This window comes from Schistocerca americana, chromosome 11, assembly GCF_021461395.2.
Source record: "Schistocerca americana isolate TAMUIC-IGC-003095 chromosome 11, iqSchAmer2.1, whole genome shotgun sequence".
Classification (NCBI taxonomy): Eukaryota; Metazoa; Arthropoda; class Insecta; order Orthoptera; family Acrididae; genus Schistocerca; species Schistocerca americana.
This window is the reverse complement of record NC_060129.1, coordinates 75,543,283-75,563,926: the sequence shown is the minus strand read 5'-3', so window position 1 is coordinate 75,563,926 and position 20,644 is coordinate 75,543,283.

The following is a 20,644-nucleotide window of genomic DNA, read 5'->3' as shown; positions in this document are numbered from 1 at the left end:
TTGTAGAGTTGTGAAATCGCTTCAATCATTTGTAATAACCCTGTACTTAGGCCATCATCAGTTATTTTGCTCCCCAAACAGCAAAACTCATCTACTATTTTGTCTGATTTCCTAATCTAATTACCGCAGCCTCAACCGATTTAATTCGACTACATTGCATTATCCTCGTTTTGCTTTTTTTGGTGTTCATCTTATATCCTACTTTCATTACATTGTCCACTCCGTCCAACTGCTCTTCCAGGTCCTTTGCTGTCTCTGACAGAATTACAATGTCATCGGGGAACCTCAAAGTTTTTATTTCTTCCCGATGGATTTTAATTCGTACTCCGAATATTTCTTTGGTTGCCCTTACTGCTTGCTCAATATACAGATTGAATAACATCGGGGAGAGGCTACAACCTTGTCACTCCCTTCCCAACCACTGCTTCCCTTTCATGCCCCTCGATTCTTATAACTACCTTCTAGTTTCTGTAAAAATTGTAAATAGCCTTTCGCTCCCTGTACTTTACTCCTACCACTTTCAGAATTTGAAAGAGAGTATTCCAGTCAACATTGTCAAAAGCTTTCTTTAAGTCTACAAATGCTAGAAACGTAGGTTTGTCTTTGATTAATCTATTTTCTAAGATAAGTCGTAGGGTCAATATTGCTTCACGTGTTTCAACATTTCTACCAGTTTTTTCATTCGCCTGTAAAGAATTCATGTCATTATTTTGCAGCCGTGGCTTATTAAACTGATAGTTTGGTAATTTTCACGTCTGCTTTCTTTGGGATTGAAATTATTATATTCTCTTTGATGTCTGAGGGTATTTCGCCTGTATCATACATCTTGCTCACCAGATGGTAGAGTTTTGAAATGGCTGGCTCTCCCAAGGCTATCAGTAGCTCTAATGGAATGCTGTCTAGTCCCGGGGCCTTGTTTGGACTTAGGTCTTTCAGAGCTCTGTCAAACTATTCACACAGTATCATATATCCCATTTCATCTTCATCTACATCCTCTTCCATTTCCATAATTTTGTCCTCAAGAACACTGTCCTTGTATAGCCCTCTATATACTCCTTCCACCTTTCTGCTTTCCCTTCTTTGCTTAGAACTGGGTTTCCATCTGAGCTCTGGATATTCATGCAAGTGGTTCTCCTTTCTCCAAAGGTCTCTTTAATTTTCCTGTAGGCAGTATCTATCTTACCCCATGAAAAGTGTGAGGTCATTCAAAGTGTTAAAGGGAATCTTCAACTTCCGTTATATGGTACATCAGTCAAATCGAAGGGATGTAAATTCAAGTAAATACCCAGGAACTACAATTATGAAGAAGTTAAATTGGAAAGAATATGTAGAAAATGTTGTGGGGAGGGTGAACCGAAGACCGAGATTTATTGGCAGAGCACTTAGAAGATGCAACAGATCTACTAAAGAGACTGCCTTCCTTCACTATGCTTGTCCATCCACTTTTGGAGTACTGTTGCACAGTCTGGGATCCTTACCAGGTTGGATTAGTAGTGTATATCGAGAAAGTTCAAAGACGATCAGCACATTTTGTACTATCGAGACATAGGGAAGAAAGTGTCACGGGCATGATACAGGATTTGGGGTGGACATCCCTGAAATAAAGGCGTTTCTCTTTGCGGCGGGATCTTCTCACGAAATTTCAATCATCAACTTTCTCCTCCCAATGTGAACATACTCTACTGGCCACTAAAATTGCTACACCACGAAGATGACGTGCTACAGACGCGAAATTTAACCGACAGGAAGAAGATGCTGTGATATGCAAATGATTAGCTTTACAGAGCATTCACACAAGTCTGGCGCCGGTGGCGACACCTACAACGTGCTGACATGAGGAAAGTTTCCAACCGATTTCTCATACACAAACAGCAGTTAAACGGCGTTGCCTGGTGAAACGTTTTTGTGATGCCTCGTGTGAGGAGGAGAAATGCGTACCATCACGCTTCTGACTTTGATAAAGGTTTATCGTATCGCGACATTGCTGCTCGCGTTGGTCGAGATCCAATGACTGTTAGCAGAATATGGAATCAGTGGGTTCAGGAGGGTAATACGGAACGCCGTGCTGGATCCCAACGGCCTCGTATCACTAGCAGTCGAGATGACAGCTATCTTATCCACATGGCTGTAACGGATCGTGCAGCCACGTCTCGACCCCTGAGTCAACAGATGGGGACGTTTGCAAGACAACAACCATCTGCATGAACAGTTCGACGACGTTTGCAGCAGCATGGACTATCAGCTCAGAGAAGCTCAGAGACCCTGGCTGCGGTTACCCTTGACGCTGCAGCACAGAGAGGAGCGCCTGCAATGGTGTACTCGACGACGATCCTGGCTGCACGAATGGCAAAACGTCATTTTTTCGGATGAATCCAGGTTCTGTTTACAGCATCACGATGGTCGCATCCGTGTTTGGCGACATCGCGGTGAACGCACATTGGTAGCGTGTATTCGTCATCGCCATACTGGTGTATCACCCGGCGTGCTGGTATGGGGTGCCATTGGTTACACGTCTCGGTCACCTCTTGTTCGCACTGACGGCAATTTGAACCGTGGACGTTACATTTCAGATGTATTACGACCCGTGGCTCTATCCTTCATTCGATCCCTACGAAACCCTACATTTCAGGTGGATAATGCACGACCGCATGTTGCAGGTCAGGTCCTGTACGGGCCTTTCTGGATACAGAAAATGTTCGGCTGCTACCTTGGGCAGCACAGTCTCCAGATCTCTCACCAAGTGAAAACGTCTGGTCGATGTTGGCCGAGCAGCTGGCTCGTCACAATACGCCAGTCACTACTCTTGATGAACTGTGGTATCGTGTTGAAGCTGCATGGGCAGCTGTACCTGTACACGCCATCCGAGCTCTGTTTGATTCAATGCCTAGGCGTATCAAGGCCGTTATTACAGCCAGAGGTGGATGTTCTGGGTACTGATTTCTCCAGATCTATGCACCCAAATTGCGTGAAAATGTAGTCACATGTCAGTTCTAGTATAATATACATGTCCAATGAATACCCGTTTATCCTCTGCGTTTCTTCTTGGTGTAGCAATTTTAATGGCCAGTAGTGTATTTTGTTTACGCTGACGTACATTGGGAGAAATGGTCGACATATTTTTTTTTTATTTATTAGATACGCACACATGCCGTGCAAAGGATTATATTCACATTACTTGTCTTTGCTATAAGCTACGATGGATTTCTATCTGTTCCTGCATTTGATAATATTGTATCAGTCACAAAATTCCAAGCACAGCTCACACACACACTCATTTGGTCCGTGAAATATTTTGCTGCAACGAACCTTGTGGTGAAAACCATGGGTTGCTAGTCACGTCGTCACGTGACGCATTTCATGGTTAGCTTCCCTCCAGGTCCAGTCTTCCATAGAAGTCCTCTGGTATGTTGTTTTTCTTCTCATGCAGATGTTGCAGAAGCTGTTTGAAGTCGGAACTAGCAGGGAGCATGAGCTCGCATCTTAGATCCTCTGTCGGGAAGGTCTCCCTGATAAGCCCATACACTAACGTCGATCTTGAGTTCTGAGGCTCTCCTAAAATTCCCTTACCTGTTTGGAGGTAAACCTTTTTTTATTTCTCGACATAGTCTCCATTTAGACTTATACACTAAGTCCAACACTGTTCTAGTTTGTTGATCCCTTCCGAATAACAGGAATTGTCCAAGTCTGCAAAATAGCTATTAGTTGCTGAAATCACCTCCTCGTTTAAATAAAATCTTTGACCCGCCAGCCATTTCTTCAAACTGGGGAACAAATAGTAGTCCGAGGGAGCCAAGTCTGGAAATCGTGCGACCACAGCTGCTGAGGTATGTGCTGGTGCATTGTTGTGATGGAAAAGGACTTTTTTGCGGTCCAATCGCCGGCGTTTTTCTTGAAGCTCGGTTTTCAAACAGTCCAATAACGATGAATAATATGCACCTGTAATAGTTTTACCCTTTTCCGGATAGTCGATGAGGATTATCCCTAGCGAATCCCAAAAGACAGTCGCCATAACCTTTCCGGCCGAAGGAATGGTCTTCGCCTTTTTTGGTGCAGATTCTCCCTTGGTAACCCATTGTTTAGATTGTTGTTTGGTCTCAGGAGTATAGTAATATAGCCATGTTTCATCCACAGTGACGAAACGACGCTTAAAGTCCTGCGGATTCTTCCTGAGCAGCTGCAAACCATCCTTGCAGCGCTTCACATGATTCCGTATTTAGTCAAGCGTGAGCAATCGTGGAAACCATCTTGCGGATAGCTTTCTCATGTCCAAATGTTTATGCAAAATATTATGTACCCATTCATTGGAGATGCCCACAGAACTAGCAATCTCACGCACCTTAACTCTTCTGTCATCCATCAAAATATCATGAATTTGATCAATGATTTCTGGAGTCGTAACCTCCACAGGGTGTCAAGAACGTTCAGCATCATTTGTGCCCATATGGCCACTCCGAAAATTTTGAAACCACTTATAAACTGTTCTGATCGAAGGTGCAGAATCACCGTAATGTTTACCAAGCTTCTCTGTAGTCTCCTGAGGCGTTTTGCCTTTCATAAAGTAATGTTTAATGACCACAAGAAATTCTTTTTCGTCCATTTTTTGACAATCACTCGACTTCCTTGATTCACACAAATGCCAAACACAAAGAAATGGACCAATGTGGCTGAAACTTGGTGTGCGTTCTTTCCAAAGACGCCACTAACTAAAAATGACCTCGATATGCACTGGTGGTGCCATCTTTCGGACTTTGCATGGACTTTTTAAAAGCCCCTCGTATATGTAGTCTGAAACTTTTTCCATTGTTTGTATTGTGATACCGAGATATTTAAAATTGTTAACCCTCTTGAGTGATTTTCCACTGCATTTGACGTTCTCTGCTTCAGTGAGTCTTCCTCCTTCCTCGAACACTACCAATTCCATCTTCTCTTCCTTTATCTTGATGTCGTTTCGCTCCACCCTTTCGGTTAGTGTGTTGAGCACTGCTTGTAGTTTGTCTATATCTGCCGCTGCAATCACCATGTCATCAGCATATATGTACGTGCTTTTACTGCCGTTCCTTTCATGACATTGTGCGTTAAACAGGATATGACTGAGTGGATCGCCTTGGAGGTTGCTGTTCGTCTGTGGCAGCCAGTCGGATATGCCTGTTCTATCATCCTGTATGTGGTTTTCTGCCAGTCTACTCGATATCAGGGTCGTTGTACTCGTTCTTCCAATTAGTTCCTCCAGTTTGTCTATTAAAACCTTCCTGTTGACCAGGTCGAGGCCTTTTGAGTAGTCGACAAAAACCACATATAGTTTTCCTTTGGGCCTTCCTACCATCTATTTTATTTGTTCCAGCAGGTTTTCTACTGCCACGGTCGTAGACCGTCGCTTCCTAAAACCAACTGCTCCTCTGGTAGAAGAGGTTCGAGCTTCTCTGCCAGCCTTTTGGCGACGATTAGGAGTTTCAGTGGCACGGATTCAAAATCTATTCCTCTGTACGCATTTGGGTTCTCTGTGTCTCCTTTTCCCTTATGCAGGGTGTATGTAAAGTTGGGGAACACTTTCAGTTATTTATTGCACAAGGATGAAACATTGTACAGATGTCAGTAGTATTGCATTTTCAAGAGAAACTCTGAAACCTTTTTTTACAAACATTCGATATGTGAACTACAAGTGACCCAGCAGACGTCAATACCGTAATCGAATTCTGTCGCAGCATGGCATCGTCGACTGTGACAGTTGCTTCCCATCATCTCTCCCGGAGCTCTGCTACATCACGTGGTAGAGGCGGTACATAGACCAGATCTTTAATGTGTTCCCACAGAAAGACCCACACAGAGTGAGATCTGGTGATCGGGGAGGCCATTTCATGAAACAGCTGTCCAATTTTGTAGCACGGCCAATCCATCGATGCGGCAGCTCTGTGTTCAGGTACCCACGAACTTCACGGTGAAAATGGGGTGGAGCCCCATCCTTCTGAAAGATGAACGGAGAGTCCGATTACATTTGAGGCATCAGCCATTGCTGCAACATGTCCAAGTAGGAATATCCAGTGACAGTGCCCCTGGCGAAGAAGAATAAAGCACTCCATCTTCAGGCCACAAGTGGCCCATCGGGACCATCCTCAGCTTAGGACGAGGATAAGAGGGGCGTGTGGTCAGCACTCCGCTCTCCCGGTCGTTACGATGGTTTTCTTTGACTGGAGCCGCTACTATTCGGTCGAGTAGCTCCTCACTTGGCATCACGAGGCTGAATGCACCCCGAAAAGTGGCAACAGTGCGTGGCGGCCCGGGTGGTCCCCCATCCAAGTGGCGGCCACGCCCGACAGCGCTTAACTTCGGTGATCTCATGGGGACTGGTGTATCCACTGCAGGAAGGACGTTGCGACCGAAGAAGAATAGCCCGTATAGCATTCGACGTGACATGGCACAAAAAGCATTTACCTTTGGGGAATCACGCTCGAAATTCAATGCATTGGTGTGGATGATTTGTACCCCAGATTGGACAATTATGCTTGTTCACTTTCCCATTAGGGTGAAAAGTGGCTTCGTCTCTACAAATTAAGTAATCGACAATGTCATCCCCATCCTCACTGAATTGTTGCAACTGCGAACAAAACTCAAAACGCTTGTCTTTGTCGTCGTCACTGAGCTTCTGCTCTAGCTCTAGCTTGTATGGTTTCATACTTTACTTTACTTTTTCGTGTCTGGAAACTACAATTTGTTTGCCCAGTATTGGGCAATGTCCAATGCTTCTTCTTTAGCCAGCCATAGATCGTCGAGGGTGCATCTGTGCGGGCAGGCTGGGCATTGTAGGAGATGTTCCATGTCCTGTCGAGTGCCGCAGTCGCATTTGTCGTCATTTTCGTCCAACAAACCCCATTTGATCAGATTAGATTTCACAGGAGCCACCACAGTTCTGATGCGGTTAAGCATTCTCCAGGTTTTCCAATCACCAGAAACGCCGCTTGGTGGGTCCTCTCTTAGTGGATAGTAGATGGGGGGCACATCTAAGGCGCAACTTAGGAAACGGCGTCTGGATATGAGTCTGCTGGGGCCACACTCTAGGCCAAATATTGAGTGACGACCATCAAAGGTTTGTTTTAGCTTCTCGGTATGTTCATGGGCTTTCCTACGTGAGTCAGGGTTTGTGAAACCTGCGGCCCTGTAAAGATTTTCTATGGGGGTAGGTTTCATGCAGCCTGTCACTATCCTGCATGTTTCATTCAGGCTAATATCTACCTTTTTTGCGTGGGCGGATCTGCACCATACCGGGCAGGCATATTCGGCAGTTGAGAAGCACAAAGCTTGGGCTGAAGTTCTGACCACGGTAGGTTTGGCACCCCATTTGCTGTTGGACAGCTTTCTTATTAGGGAATTTCTTGCTTCTACTTTTTTGCGTGTTTTTTCGCAATGATATTTGTATGTCAATGTTCTGTCGCAGCACTTTCCACACTGTAATTGGAGCCATTTCGAGTTCATGGGATGCACGACGCACCGATTTCTTTGGACTACTTATGAATGTCTCTCGTATGCGCTCCACATTCACTTCACTCACACTGTGATGTCCGCTTCTCTTTGCCGGACACAAGCAACCTGTCCTAACTATTTTGTTGTGTCAGTCGTAAATGGCCTTCCTTGTTGGTGGCGTCTTACTGTAGCTGGTTCTAAACATACGGTGAACAGCTGTAGCACATGTTATTGTCGAACTCCAATTCACAGAAACTCTGAACTCGCCGTGTTCGCGACTAGCGCTGACTATCGGCGAATTACCAAACTATGCTGTGGCGGTATACATGAAAAAAGATCTTTCAGGGTTTCTCTTCAAAATGAGATATGTGTGATATCTGTACAATGTTTGACTCCTGTGCAGTAAATAACTGAAAGTGTTCCCTATGTACACCTTGCATAGTAATTTGATTGTAGACTGTCTCCATTCGCCCAGCAATGCTTCCAAGTTCTATACATTTATTTAAAAGGGAGGTCCATATCAGCAGGTATTCTTGTGATCTCTGATTTAAGTGTTCGTTTCTCATACTATCTCCTCCTTATTTTCTGTATCACTCTCGCAATTTCATCTGTGGTGAGGATCTCTTAAGCCTGTGGTGTTCTAGATGTCTTGATCGTGGCTCTTGTTTCTTTTGAACACATTACTTTTCTTATGTGGTCTTTCCACGTTTCCATGGGGATGTTGGGCTGTATTTTCTGCCTTTTCGATCTCAGAGCTCGGTATGGGTCTTTTTCTGCCTCCCCTACCATTTTCTTTTGTTCTTGTCACAGGAGTTGCTTTTTCTTCGTTCTCATTAGGTCCTTGTATTTCTTCCGTTCTCGTTGGTATTCTGCGCCGGTTGCGCTTGTTATTTCTCCTCTAGTATTATGTAGTGTTTTCAGCATCAGTTTTCTTTGCTCATAGCATTCTCTGTCGAACCATCGCCTCGCTCTCCTATTTGTATCTTGTGAGGTGGCCCCATTTATTATATTATGATTTCAGCCATGTGACAGCCTTATCGGTATTTCCTGCTTGTATTGCTCCTTCATAATTATCTTTTTCTGTCATAACAAACTAAAGGAAATCAGATATGGCACAGAAAGATATACGTGTTTGTTTTCTCCATGCGCTGTTTGGAATTGGAATAATAAGAAAACAAACAATAAAACCTGATTCATTTAAGAGTATTGTGATGCTATAACAGGTGATTAAGAAGAAGAAGACATATGATTTATGCATAATGCAGATCCAGACGAAATGAGTTTGAAACATTCTACGTAAATCACTCTTGCTATCAATTCTGTAGAATTGTTTTAATGTTTGGATTCCATACGAAAAGGTACTGGGAAAAGAGAAATGATAGTAGAATACAAATACACACACCTAAGACTATACAGTTCTTCACTTAAGCATGCTATAATATTAATTAAGCAGTGTAGTTTCCAATACTTTAATTACACAGAATGAAGCGCTGTTAATACTGCAATGCAGGAAATATATTTGCAACACATGTACATGTATTCACCCTGAAAGTTTTCTATCCCACACACTGGTGTAAAAGTAGTATTCTTAAAGTTTCTCACCACAAAGGACAACTCGAGCAGTAACTCAAGACCAGGCTGCCTAGTTAGCCGAGTGGTCTAACGCACGGCTTTCTGGAGTGGGAAGGAGTGCCTGGTTCCCGGCACGAATCTACCCAGGGGACTTGTGTCCAGGTCCAGAGAGTCGGCCAGTGTGTGGATGGTTTTTAGGCGGTTTTCCATCTGCCTCGGCAAATGCGGGCTGGTTCCCCTTCTTCTGACTCAACTACACTATGTCGATGATTGCTGTGCAAACAAGTTCTCCACATACGCGTACACCTCCATCAATCTACCATGCAAACATAGGGGTTACACTCGTCTGGTGTAAGACGTTCACTGAGGGGGTCCTCCAGGTGCTGAACCGCACAATAACACTGGGTTCGGTGTGGGGCAGTCGAGGGATGAAGTGGACTGCGGTAGTCGTCGTGGGGTTGTGGACCACTGCGGCTGCAGGGGGGACGCAGCCTCTCTGTCGTTTCTAGGTCCCCAGTTAACGTACAAAATACAACTCAAGAACAGGTCGCACCAGCATCCCATACGTGATATCCTTTACTGATGAACCACTCTTTCCTAAAATTCTCCCAACAAACTGAAGTAGACCATTCGCCTTCCCTGCCACTGTTCTCACATGCTCGTTCCATTTCATGTCGCTTTGCAACGTTACACTCAGATATTTAAGCGACTTGACTGTATCAAGCTGGACACTAGTGATACTGTATCTGAACATTACACGTTTGTTCTTTCTACTCATCCGGATTAACTTACATTTTCCACATTTAGGGCTAGCTGTCATTCTACATCTACATCCATACTCCGCAAGCCACCTGACGGTGTGTGGCGGTACCTTGAGTACCTCTATCAGTTCTCCCTTCTATTCCAGTCTCGTATTGTTAGTGGAAAGTAGGATTGTCGGTATGCCTCCGTGTGGGCTCTAATCTCTCTGATTTTATCGTCATGGTCTCTTCGCAAGATATACGTAGGAGGGAGCAATATACTTCTCGACTCTTCAGTGAAGGGATGTTCTCGAAACTTCAACAAAAGCCCGTACCGAGCTACTGAGCATCTCTCCTGCAGAGTCTTCCACTGGAGTTTATCTCCCACCTCCGTAACGCTTTCGCGATTACTAAATGATCCTGTGACGAAGCGCGCTGCTCTCCGTCGGATCTTCTCTGTCTCTTCTATCAACCCTATCTGGAACAGATCCCACACTGCTGAGCAGTATTCAAGCAGCGAGCGAACAAGCGTACTGTAACCTACTTCCTTTGTTTTCAGATTGAATTTCCTTAGGATTCTTCCAATGACAGTCTGGCATCTGCTTTACAACGATCAACTTTATATGATCATTCCATTTTAAATCACTCCTAATGCGTACTCCCAGATAATTTATGGCATTAACTGCTTGCAGTTGCTCACCTACAATATTGTAGCTAAATGATAAGGAATCCTTCTTTCTATGTATTCGCAGCACATTACACTTGTCTACATTGAGATTCAATTGCCATTCCCTGCACCATGCGTCAATTCGCTGCAGATCCTCCTGCATTTCAGTACGATTTTCCATTGTTACAACCTCTCGATATACCACAGCATCATCCGCAAAAAGCCTCAATGAACTTCCGATGTCATCCACAAGGTCATTTATGTCTATTGTGAATAGCAACGGTCCTACGACACTCCCCTGCGTACACCTGAAATCACTCTTACTTCCGAAGACTTCTCTCCATGCTGCGTTCTGTTAACTAGGAACTCTTCAATATAATCACACAATTGGTCTGATAGTCCATATGCTCTTACTTTGTTCATTAAACGACTGTGGAGAACTGTATCGAACGCCTTGCGTAAGTCAAGAGACACGGCATCTACCTGTGAACCCGTGTCTATGGCCTCGTGGACGAATAGCGCGAGCTGGTTTCACACGACTGTCTTTTTAGAAACCCGTGCTAATTCCTACAGAGTAGATTTCTAGTCTCCAGAAAAGTCATTATACTCGAACATAATACGTGTTCCAAAATTGTACAACTGATCGACGTTAGGGATATAGGTCTATAGTTCTGCACAGCGATTGGAAACTTTGCCTAAGTCGTCTCGTATCTTCCAAAGGTCACTCATCTTCGACACCTTGCCATACACCACAGCATCATCAGCAGACAACCACAGACTGCTGCCTACCCTGTCCGCCAAATCATTTGTGTATTCAGAGAACAACAGCGGTCCCATCACACTTCCCTGGGGCACTCCTGACGATACCCTGGTCTCTGATGAACACTCGCCAAGATACTGGGCTCCGTCATTAAGAAGTCTTCAAACCAGTCACATATCTCTGAACTTATTCCATATGCTCGTACCTTCGTTAACAGCTTACAATGGGGTACTCTGTCAAATGCTTTCCGGAAATCTAGAAATATGGAATCTGCCTGTTGACCTTCACCCATAGTTCACAGTATACAGGGTGTAAATTTTAAGTTGACAAACCAGAGCCGGCCGGAGTGACCGTGCGGTTCTAGGCGCTACAGTCTGGAGCCGAGCGACCGCTGTGGTCGCAGGTTCGAATCCTGCCTCGGGCGTGGATGTGTGTGATGTCCTTAGGTTAGTTAGGTTCAATTAGTTCTAAGTTCTAGGCGACTGATGACCCCAGAAGTTAAGTCGCATAGTGCTCAGAGCCATTTGAGCAAACCAGAATAACTCGAAAAATAAGCTTCACACGAGAAAATGTGTACAGTCCAGAGTTGATTACTTTTGAGGGGGACATCTGCTGGTGCTAAAATTATCAGAATCAGATTCTACATAAAGAACTACGTACATTTTGCCTTCAACATTTGTTTTGATTCTTGGTAGTTGGCACTGTAATTCAAGAAAATCCATATTCTCATTTTTGCGTGGAAAATGTTTACGGATAAATAAAAAATGAGTTCACTCGTTTCTAAGTAGGATGTTTGGTTAGTTAGTTAGTTAGCTAGTCAGATGATATGTTTGATAATTAAAAGTTTTGTGGCCTCATGACCACGAAACAAACAAAACTTATCCGAATCTGTGGAAAAATTAATATTTGGGCCAACATTTGTAAAACTCTAATTGCTCTCTCTCAAACCCCACCCTATGGGGAGAGAGGGAGAGTTTCAGTTTCAGCGAATCAAAATTTTTGAATTCAATAAGTATTTTTATTTATCCGTAAATAAGTTTTTTTTTAATTACAGCGCTAACTACCAAGAATCAAAACAAATGTTTAAGACCAAAATGTACGTAGTTTTCATGTAGAATCTGATTCTGCAATAACAAATGGGTGTTCCCATTTGAAATTTTAAAGTTGCCTCCCGCAGCACCCCCAGGGGGCTGGGTGGCGGGCTGATTTTATCACCAGCAGATGTCCCCCTCAAAAATAATCAACTTTGGATTCTACACATTTTTTTGTGTGAAGCTTTTTTTCCGAGTTATTCCGGTTTGTCAACTTAAAATTTACACCCTGTATATCATGTGAGAAAAGGGCAAGTTGACTTTCGTACGAGCGATGCTTTCCACAACCACGCTGATTCGTGGACATAAGCTTCTTAGCCTCAAGAAACTTTGTTATATTTGAACTGTGCATTTGTTCAAGGATTCAGCAGCAAACAGAAGTTAGGTATATTGGTCTGCAGTTTTGCGGGTACGTTCTTTTACCTGTCATATACTGGAGTCACCTTTCGCAGTCGCTTGAGGCTTTGTGGTGGGCGAGAGCTTCACGACAAATGCGAGCTAGGTAAGAGGCCAATGTTGTAGAGTACTTATTGTAAAACCGAACTGGGATTTCATCCTGACCTGGTGATTTGTTTTCAGATTTTCAAGTTGCTTTTCTACGCCAGGTATGCTTATTCCCATGTCGTTCAACGGTCAAAGGACGGTATGTTTGTAAGGTTCACCTGCGTGAACGATGTCTTGAATGTGAAACTTAAAACTTCGGCTTTCGTTTTGCTTTCTTCAAGTTCCACAGCAGACTGGTCAACAAGTGGCTGAGTGGAAGCCTTAAGCCCTCTTAGGGTTTATACATGCGACTAGATTCTTCTCGGACTCTCTGGCAGATCTTTTGCTATGGTTCGGAAAGGGAAATGAGCGTTTGGCGACATTGGCCGGGAGGTCCCTCGCAGGGCAGATCTTATTACACTCGACGCCACATTGGGTGATCTGCGCGCCAGATGGGGATGAAATGATGATGAAGACAACACAACACCCAGTCCCTGAGCGGAGAAATCTCAGACCCAGCCGGGAATTGAACCTGGGCCCGTAGGACGGCAATCCGTCACGCTGACCACGCTCGGGGCGGACGTCGCAAGACACCCGTTTCAGTTCGTTGTTGATTGATTAACTCAGTTTTTTTATTACAGAGGGCAGCTAACTCTCTGACCGAACACGCTGAGTTACGAAAAAACACGAAAGAAGACTACCACCCTTTCCAGTTCAGGTACCCACAATCAACACCAGGCAACGAAATACGTACACTCCTGGAAATTGAAATAAGAACACCGTGAACTCATTGTCCCAGGAAGGGGAAACTTTATTGACACATTCCTGGGGTCAGATACATCACATGATCACACTGACAGAACCACAGGCACATAGACACAGGCAACAGAGCATGCACAATGTCGGCACTAGTACAGTGTATATCCACCTTTCGCAGCAATGCAGGCTGCTATTCTCCCATGGAGACGATCGTAGAGATGCTGGATGTAGTCCTGTGGAACGGCTTGCCATGCCATTTCCACCTGGCGCCTCAGTTGGACCAGCGTTCGTGCTGGACGTGCAGACCGTGTAAGACGACGCTTCATCCAGTCCCAAACATGCTCAATGGGGGACAGATCCGGAGATCTTGCTGGCCAGGGTAGTTGACTTACACCTTCTAGAGCACGTTGGGTGGCACGGGATACATGCGGACGTGCATTGTCCTGTTGGAACAGCAAGTTCCCTTGCTGGTCTAGGAATGGTAGAACGATGGGTTCGATGACGGTTTGGATGTACCGTGCACTATTCAGTGTCCCCTCGACGATCATCAGTGGTGTACGGCCAGTGTAGGAGATCGCTCCCCACACCATGATGCCGGGTGTTGGCCCTGTGTGCCTCGGTCGTATGCAGTCCTGATTGTGGCGCTCACCTGCACGGCGCCAAACACGCATACGACCATCATTGGCACCAAGGCAGAAGCGACTCTCATCGCTGAAGACGACACGTCTCCATTCGTCCCTCCATTCACGCCTGTCGCGACACCACTGGAGGCGGGCTGCACGATGTTGGGGCGTGAGCGGAAGACGGCCTAACGGTGTGCGGGACCGTAGCCCAGCTTCATGGAGACGGTTGCGAATGGTCCTCGCCGATACCCCAGGAGCAACAGTGTCCCTAATTTGCTGGGAAGTGGCGGTGCGGTCCCCTACGGCACTGCGTAGGATCCTACGGTCTTGGCGTGCATCCGTGCGTCGCTGAGATCCGGTCCCAGGTCGACGGGCACGTGCACCTTCCGCCGACCACTGGCGACAACATCGATGTACTGTGGAGACCTCACGCCCCACGTGTTGAGCAATTCGGCGGTACGTCCACCCGGCCTCCCGCATGCCCACTATACGCCCTCGCTCAAAGTCCGTCAACTGCACATACGGTTCACGTCCACGCTGTCGCGGCATGCTACCAGTGTTAAAGACTGCGATGGAGCTCCGTATGCCACGGCAAACTGGCTGACACTGACGGCGGCGGTGCACAAATGCTGCGCAGCTAGCGCCATTCGACGGCCAACACCGCGGTTCCTGGTGTGTCCGCTGTGCCGTGCGTGTGATCATTGCTTGTACAGCCCTCTCGCAGTGTCCGGAGCAAGTATGGTGGGTCTGACACACCGGTGTCAATGTGTTCTTTTTTCCATTTCCAGGAGTGTATCAATTCCATTTATAGGTAACATATCCTATAAGGTAGGTCGTTTATTAAAAACCTAGGGTGTAAAGTATCATACTCTACCGCCAACAACCTCAAAAAGAAATTAGTTCATTCTCTGGATAAAGGTAATGATAAATCATCGCTGTCAGGTGTGTATAAGATCACGTATGCTGAATGTCCTTCTTATTACATTGGCCAGACAGGAAGGGCCCTGTCTGTTAGGTTTAAAGAGCATCTGCCGACAAAAAGCGGTGATGGAACACGAGGATCTACATTCGCTGAACATCTGGTCCAAAAGGCGCATGCTCCCAAGCCTCTAAAAGACGCAGAGCTTTTGCATAATGAAGTCAAGGGATGTAGACACCCTCGAAGAATTGCAAATTTTTAAACATCTTAATATTGATAGAGACAACTTACTTAATGATCAGCTGCAACTAAAAAATGGAAGTTATTTCGAAGGATTTCAACCTTTACTCCAGTGGAGTTGACCCACAGTCCGCTTCGAATGGCCGATGCTGTTTCCCTATCTGCTTTGTCCCTTTATTATAGTGCGATTGTACATGTGTGTCTTTGTATTTCGTAATATTCTTGGTAATGACACATAGTTGCTAAGGCGTTTTTACGTTAAAGACATTTTATGCTTAGCACGCATGGTTTCGTCACTAATTTTTTAGTTACTGTAGCGGGGCTTCGCCCTATTACTATAATATTTAAATGTAAAAAATTTTTATACCTTGGCTTTGTAGTTTGTTCTCAGGTAAATTGTTTAATGTTGCTATACCAATAGATAGGTTTGTCCATTTATAGGACGGCTTTCAGTCACAATTTGTTTATATATATATTTGCTCTAAGTAATTTCGAGACAGTTTGTCTCTCGCGCCTGCGCTTGGCCGCGGCCGAGCCTCGCCGCGAAACTGCTCGCGACGCCTAGTTTTCCGCGCCGCTCACATGTGGTCCTTATTTCTGGCCGGCGTAGCTCCGTCTACGTTCGCCTTAATGGTTTTAATCTTGACAGACATAATCTTATGATTATGCGTCTTTATTGTTTTAATTTTTAATCTGTGACATGGCCTGTGTTTGGCTCTCAAAATAATTTAATTTTTTGTAAGTATCGCGATTCTTTATTATTCAATCATTAGACTGATGATGCATTTCAGTGAGTAATATATGTCCGTATGTGGTTTAATTTATAGGTTCTGAAGAAGATTCCATTATTGGAATCGAAACCTAGGTAAACGAGCAAAAAATTACCTTGCAACTGAAGGCTGAAAAAATTGTTTATTTTCTGTACGCTGAGTTACCGTGCTAGCCGACCACTGAGCTATCGGGGCTGACTTTTGCTCAGGTGTGACGGCGCTAGGTGTTGTAAGCTTCGCGCATGCTATGAAGGATATAGTCTATGTTACTATGGATCGTTATTCCCTGCGAAGTCCTTCGACTGTCTTACGTCTTCACTGAGCACACGTCGACCGCCTCTCGACAAAATCCTTTTTTGTTTTGTATTGCACTGCTCTACTAAAGCAGTAGCACCATTCCTCAAATACAGAATAACAATTTATTATTCTTCATGAACGTAGACCTATACAGAAAAGCAGGACCGACTAATCTCGTTCTCGCACCCACCAGAAACAACTGACATTCCCGTTGAAATTATCAGCTCTACACTCCGGTCTTCCTTGGATGCTGGGCAAGGGTAACATTATGTAAATGATTTGTCCAATATGATGCCTTGTAAGTCCATACTATATGCAGACGACACCACCTTTCTTACAGTAGATAGGGCCTTGGACATACTCAAGCACAAAAGTGCAGAACAACTCAGAATATGCAGTGTATGGGTCGGAGCAAATGAATTACAAACTAACCACTCTAAAACTGTAAACATTCTATTCAGCCTATGTAACAATGACAACTGTAGTTCCTCAGTTAAGCTTCTTGGCATTCATCTGGACCCAAAATTAACCTGGGGAACTCACACCAATTATGTATGCAAAAACGTATCCCGAGTCACCTATCTGCTAACTAAGCTCAAGACTTGTGTGACGGACAAGCTACTGCAAAATGCTTTTTTTCATGGCCACCTCACGTATGCAGTGCTGTTATGGGGCAACGCCTCTGGGGCAAAAAGAATTTTTCTTTGGCAGAAAAAGGCCATTAGGTGTATTACTGGAGTGAGAAACCACGTATCATGTAGAGACTATTTCAAAGAGTTAAAAATACTGACACTTACATCACTGTTTATTTACAGTTGCTTAGCGCACATAAAGGAAAAGCAAGAAAGCTATAAACTGTGCGAATCTGTACATAGCCCTGACACAGGCCAAAGGCAGATGGACATCCCAGTTACTAGGCTTAAAAAAAAAAAACCAAACCAGTTACACATACACAAGGATGCAATTATTTAACATGCTACCACCTACGGCACACAGTGTATCACTGAATGTCTTCAAAAATATTACAGAAAGGTGGCTTGGACAAAAAGCATTCTATACAATAGGAGAATTTAAAGTATGTAATAAAAATGATCTAATCTGTTAAAACTGCTGTATGACATGACCACCATATTACATGAGAACTTCTGAAAATGTTATTGTATCATGCGGTTGTGCTTTATTTACATAATGTATTTTTACTCAATAGTTAACTGATGTATGACATGACCACCCTATTACATAAATTCTACTGTAAATGTTATTGTACCATGCTGTTGTGCTTTATGTACATAATGCATTTTCCCCAATGGTTAACATGTATTAAACCTGTCTTATTTATATTTGTTAAAATGTTTTTCTTAGCATGTGTATTGTGTTACACATAGAGTATCTCCTTTTGTCATTCTGCACGATACATTTATCTTTAATGACTACTAAACATGTGCAGTATAAAACATATTTACTCACTCAGAATGTTACAAATGTATGACTTATTTTGTAATTATATAATGTATGTAAAATGACATCAATTGCATAAATAATGCTTACAGATGGGTCAATAAATCAATTGCGATTGATTAAATCAGTCAATCGCACTACTTCCTGCAACGTGATGTCATTTCGACAACACACGCAATATCGACGATTGCATGATCAGCTATCGACTTTCGTTTGCTCTCGATATGGGTCTCACACAACTTCATGAGCGTGTACCAGAGATTCATAATTTTATTTTTACAGAAAGTTAAGAACATAGCATTCCATGCACTACTCCTACATACTAGAACTATGCAGAGTGAATAACTAGATTCCTTTTCTACTCTTATAACACACATAAATAGGTAGCTATTATTTTATGATCATCCAAGGATGATCATATAAATAAATAAATATTAAATGATAAATAAATAAATATGGATGGGCTTATGTGGGTAATACTAATAACTGAGCTACACAACAGCTGTGATCTACAGCTGGGGAAGCATCACCCTTTTTTCGAAAAAAAAATTGCCAACTTTCCTCTTAATCATACTATGTTAAACTTATCCCCAGTAAGCGTAAATAGTTCATAGGCTTCAGTGAAGAATGGTAGGTGGGAGACAATGTTGTCGCTCTGAAGCATTAATAAGTCTGTGAAACCAAAATTTTCACTAAAAGGCGGAAACGTGTTCTGACACTGCTGTTGTGTTTACAAAAAGAGGAATTCCCAACAAAAACAGAGTTGAACAATATTTTCTGCTACTGATGTAATGTGTCTGAGCGAAATTGGAACACTAGTGTTTTATCAAAACGTTTTGCAACACGAAAAATCGATGTTTTGTCTGAAACAGAAAAATACACTCCTGGAAATGGAAAAAAGAACACATTGACACCGGTGTGTCAGACCCACCATACTTGCTCCGGACACTGCGAGAGGGCTGTACAAGCAATGATCACACGCACGGCACAGCGGACACACCAGGAACCGCGGTGTTGGCCGTCGAATGGCGCTAGCTGCGCAGCATTTGTGCCCCGCCGCCGTCAGTGTCAGCCGGTTTGCCGTGGCATACGGAGCTCCATCGCAGTCTTTAACACTGGTAGCATGCCGCGACAGCGTGGACGTGAACCGTATGTGCAGTTGACGGACTTTGAGCGAGGGCGTATAGTGGGCATGCGGGAGGCCGGGTGGACGTACCGCCGAATTGCTCAACACGTGGGGCGTGAGGTCTCCACAGTACATCGATGTTGCCGCCAGTGGTCGGCGGAAGGTGCACGTACCCGTCGACCTGGGACCGGACCGCAGCGACGCACGGATGCACGCCAAGACCGTAGGATCCTACGCAGTGCCGTAGGGGACCGCACCGCCACTTCCCAGCAAATTAGGGACACTGTTGCTCCTGGGGTATCTGCGAGGACCATTCGCAACCGTCTCCATGAAGCTGGGCTACGGTCCCGCACACCGTTAGGCCGTCTTCCGCTCACGCCCCAACATCGTGCAGCCCGCCTCCAGTGGTGTCGCGACAGGCGTGAATGGAGGGACGAATGGAGACGTGTCGTCTTCAGCGATGAGAGTCGCTTCTGCCTTGGTGCCAATGATGGTCGTATGCGTGTTTGGCGCCGTGCAGGTGAGCGCCACAATCAGGACTGCATACGACCGAGGCACACAGGGCCAACACCCGGCATCATGGTGTGGGGAGCGATCTCCTACACTGGCCGTACACCACTGGTGATCGTCGAGGGGACACTGAATAGTGCACAGTACATCCAAACCGTCATCGAACCCATCGTTCTACCATTCCTAGACCGGCAAGGGAACTTGCTGTTCCAACAGGACAATGCACGTCCGCATGTATCCCGTGCCACCCAACGTGCTCTAGAAGGTGTAAGTCAACTACCCTGGCCAGCAAGATCTCCGGATCTGTCCCCCATTGAGCTTGTTTGGGACTGGATGAAGCGTCGTCTCACGCGGTCTGCACGTCCAGCACGAACGCTGGTCCAACTGAGGCTCCAGGTGGAAATGGCATGGCAAGCCGTTCCACAGGACTACATCCAGCATCTCTACGATCGTCTCCATGGGAGAATAGCAGCCTGCATAGCTGCGAAATGTGGATATACACTGTACTAGTGCCGACATTGTGCATGCTCTGTTGCCTGTGTCTATGTGCCTGTGGTTCTGTCAGTGTGATCATGTGATGTATCTGACCCCAGGAATGTGTCAATAAAGTTTCCCCTTCCTGGGACAATGAATTCACGGTGTTCTTATTTCAATTTCCAGGAGTGTATTTCCAACAAATAGTACACGTAACTGGTGTGGCTTTCCAATTTCATTAAGTCTGTTACGGCACAATGTGCTACATGAAATGAACACTCCTTTCCACTACTACTGCAGATGTAACACACGTCAGGTAAGAAAGACTATTTTAGCATGAATCGTCATTTTAAGGTACCTGATTAAAAAAAAAAAATAAAAAAAAAAAAAAAAAAAAAAAAAAAAACTGATCGCACTCACTAAAGACTGAAGTCAAATGCATATTACTACAAATTAATAGCATTGTTTAAGAAAACAGATATAGTCTCATCTGTCTGTTGTAACATCCACGAGATAAATTTTAGCTACAGTGCGACGTGAGGAAATTATGCCTCTAACAGTTATAAACATTATCTATTCGACATATGAAAAATAGTGAAAACGATGATAAATATTAATTATTTGTATAATATTTTATGATGTAATTGGACATATCGATGTGTATCATACAAAGACAATTATAATCGTAAATTCCTTTTAT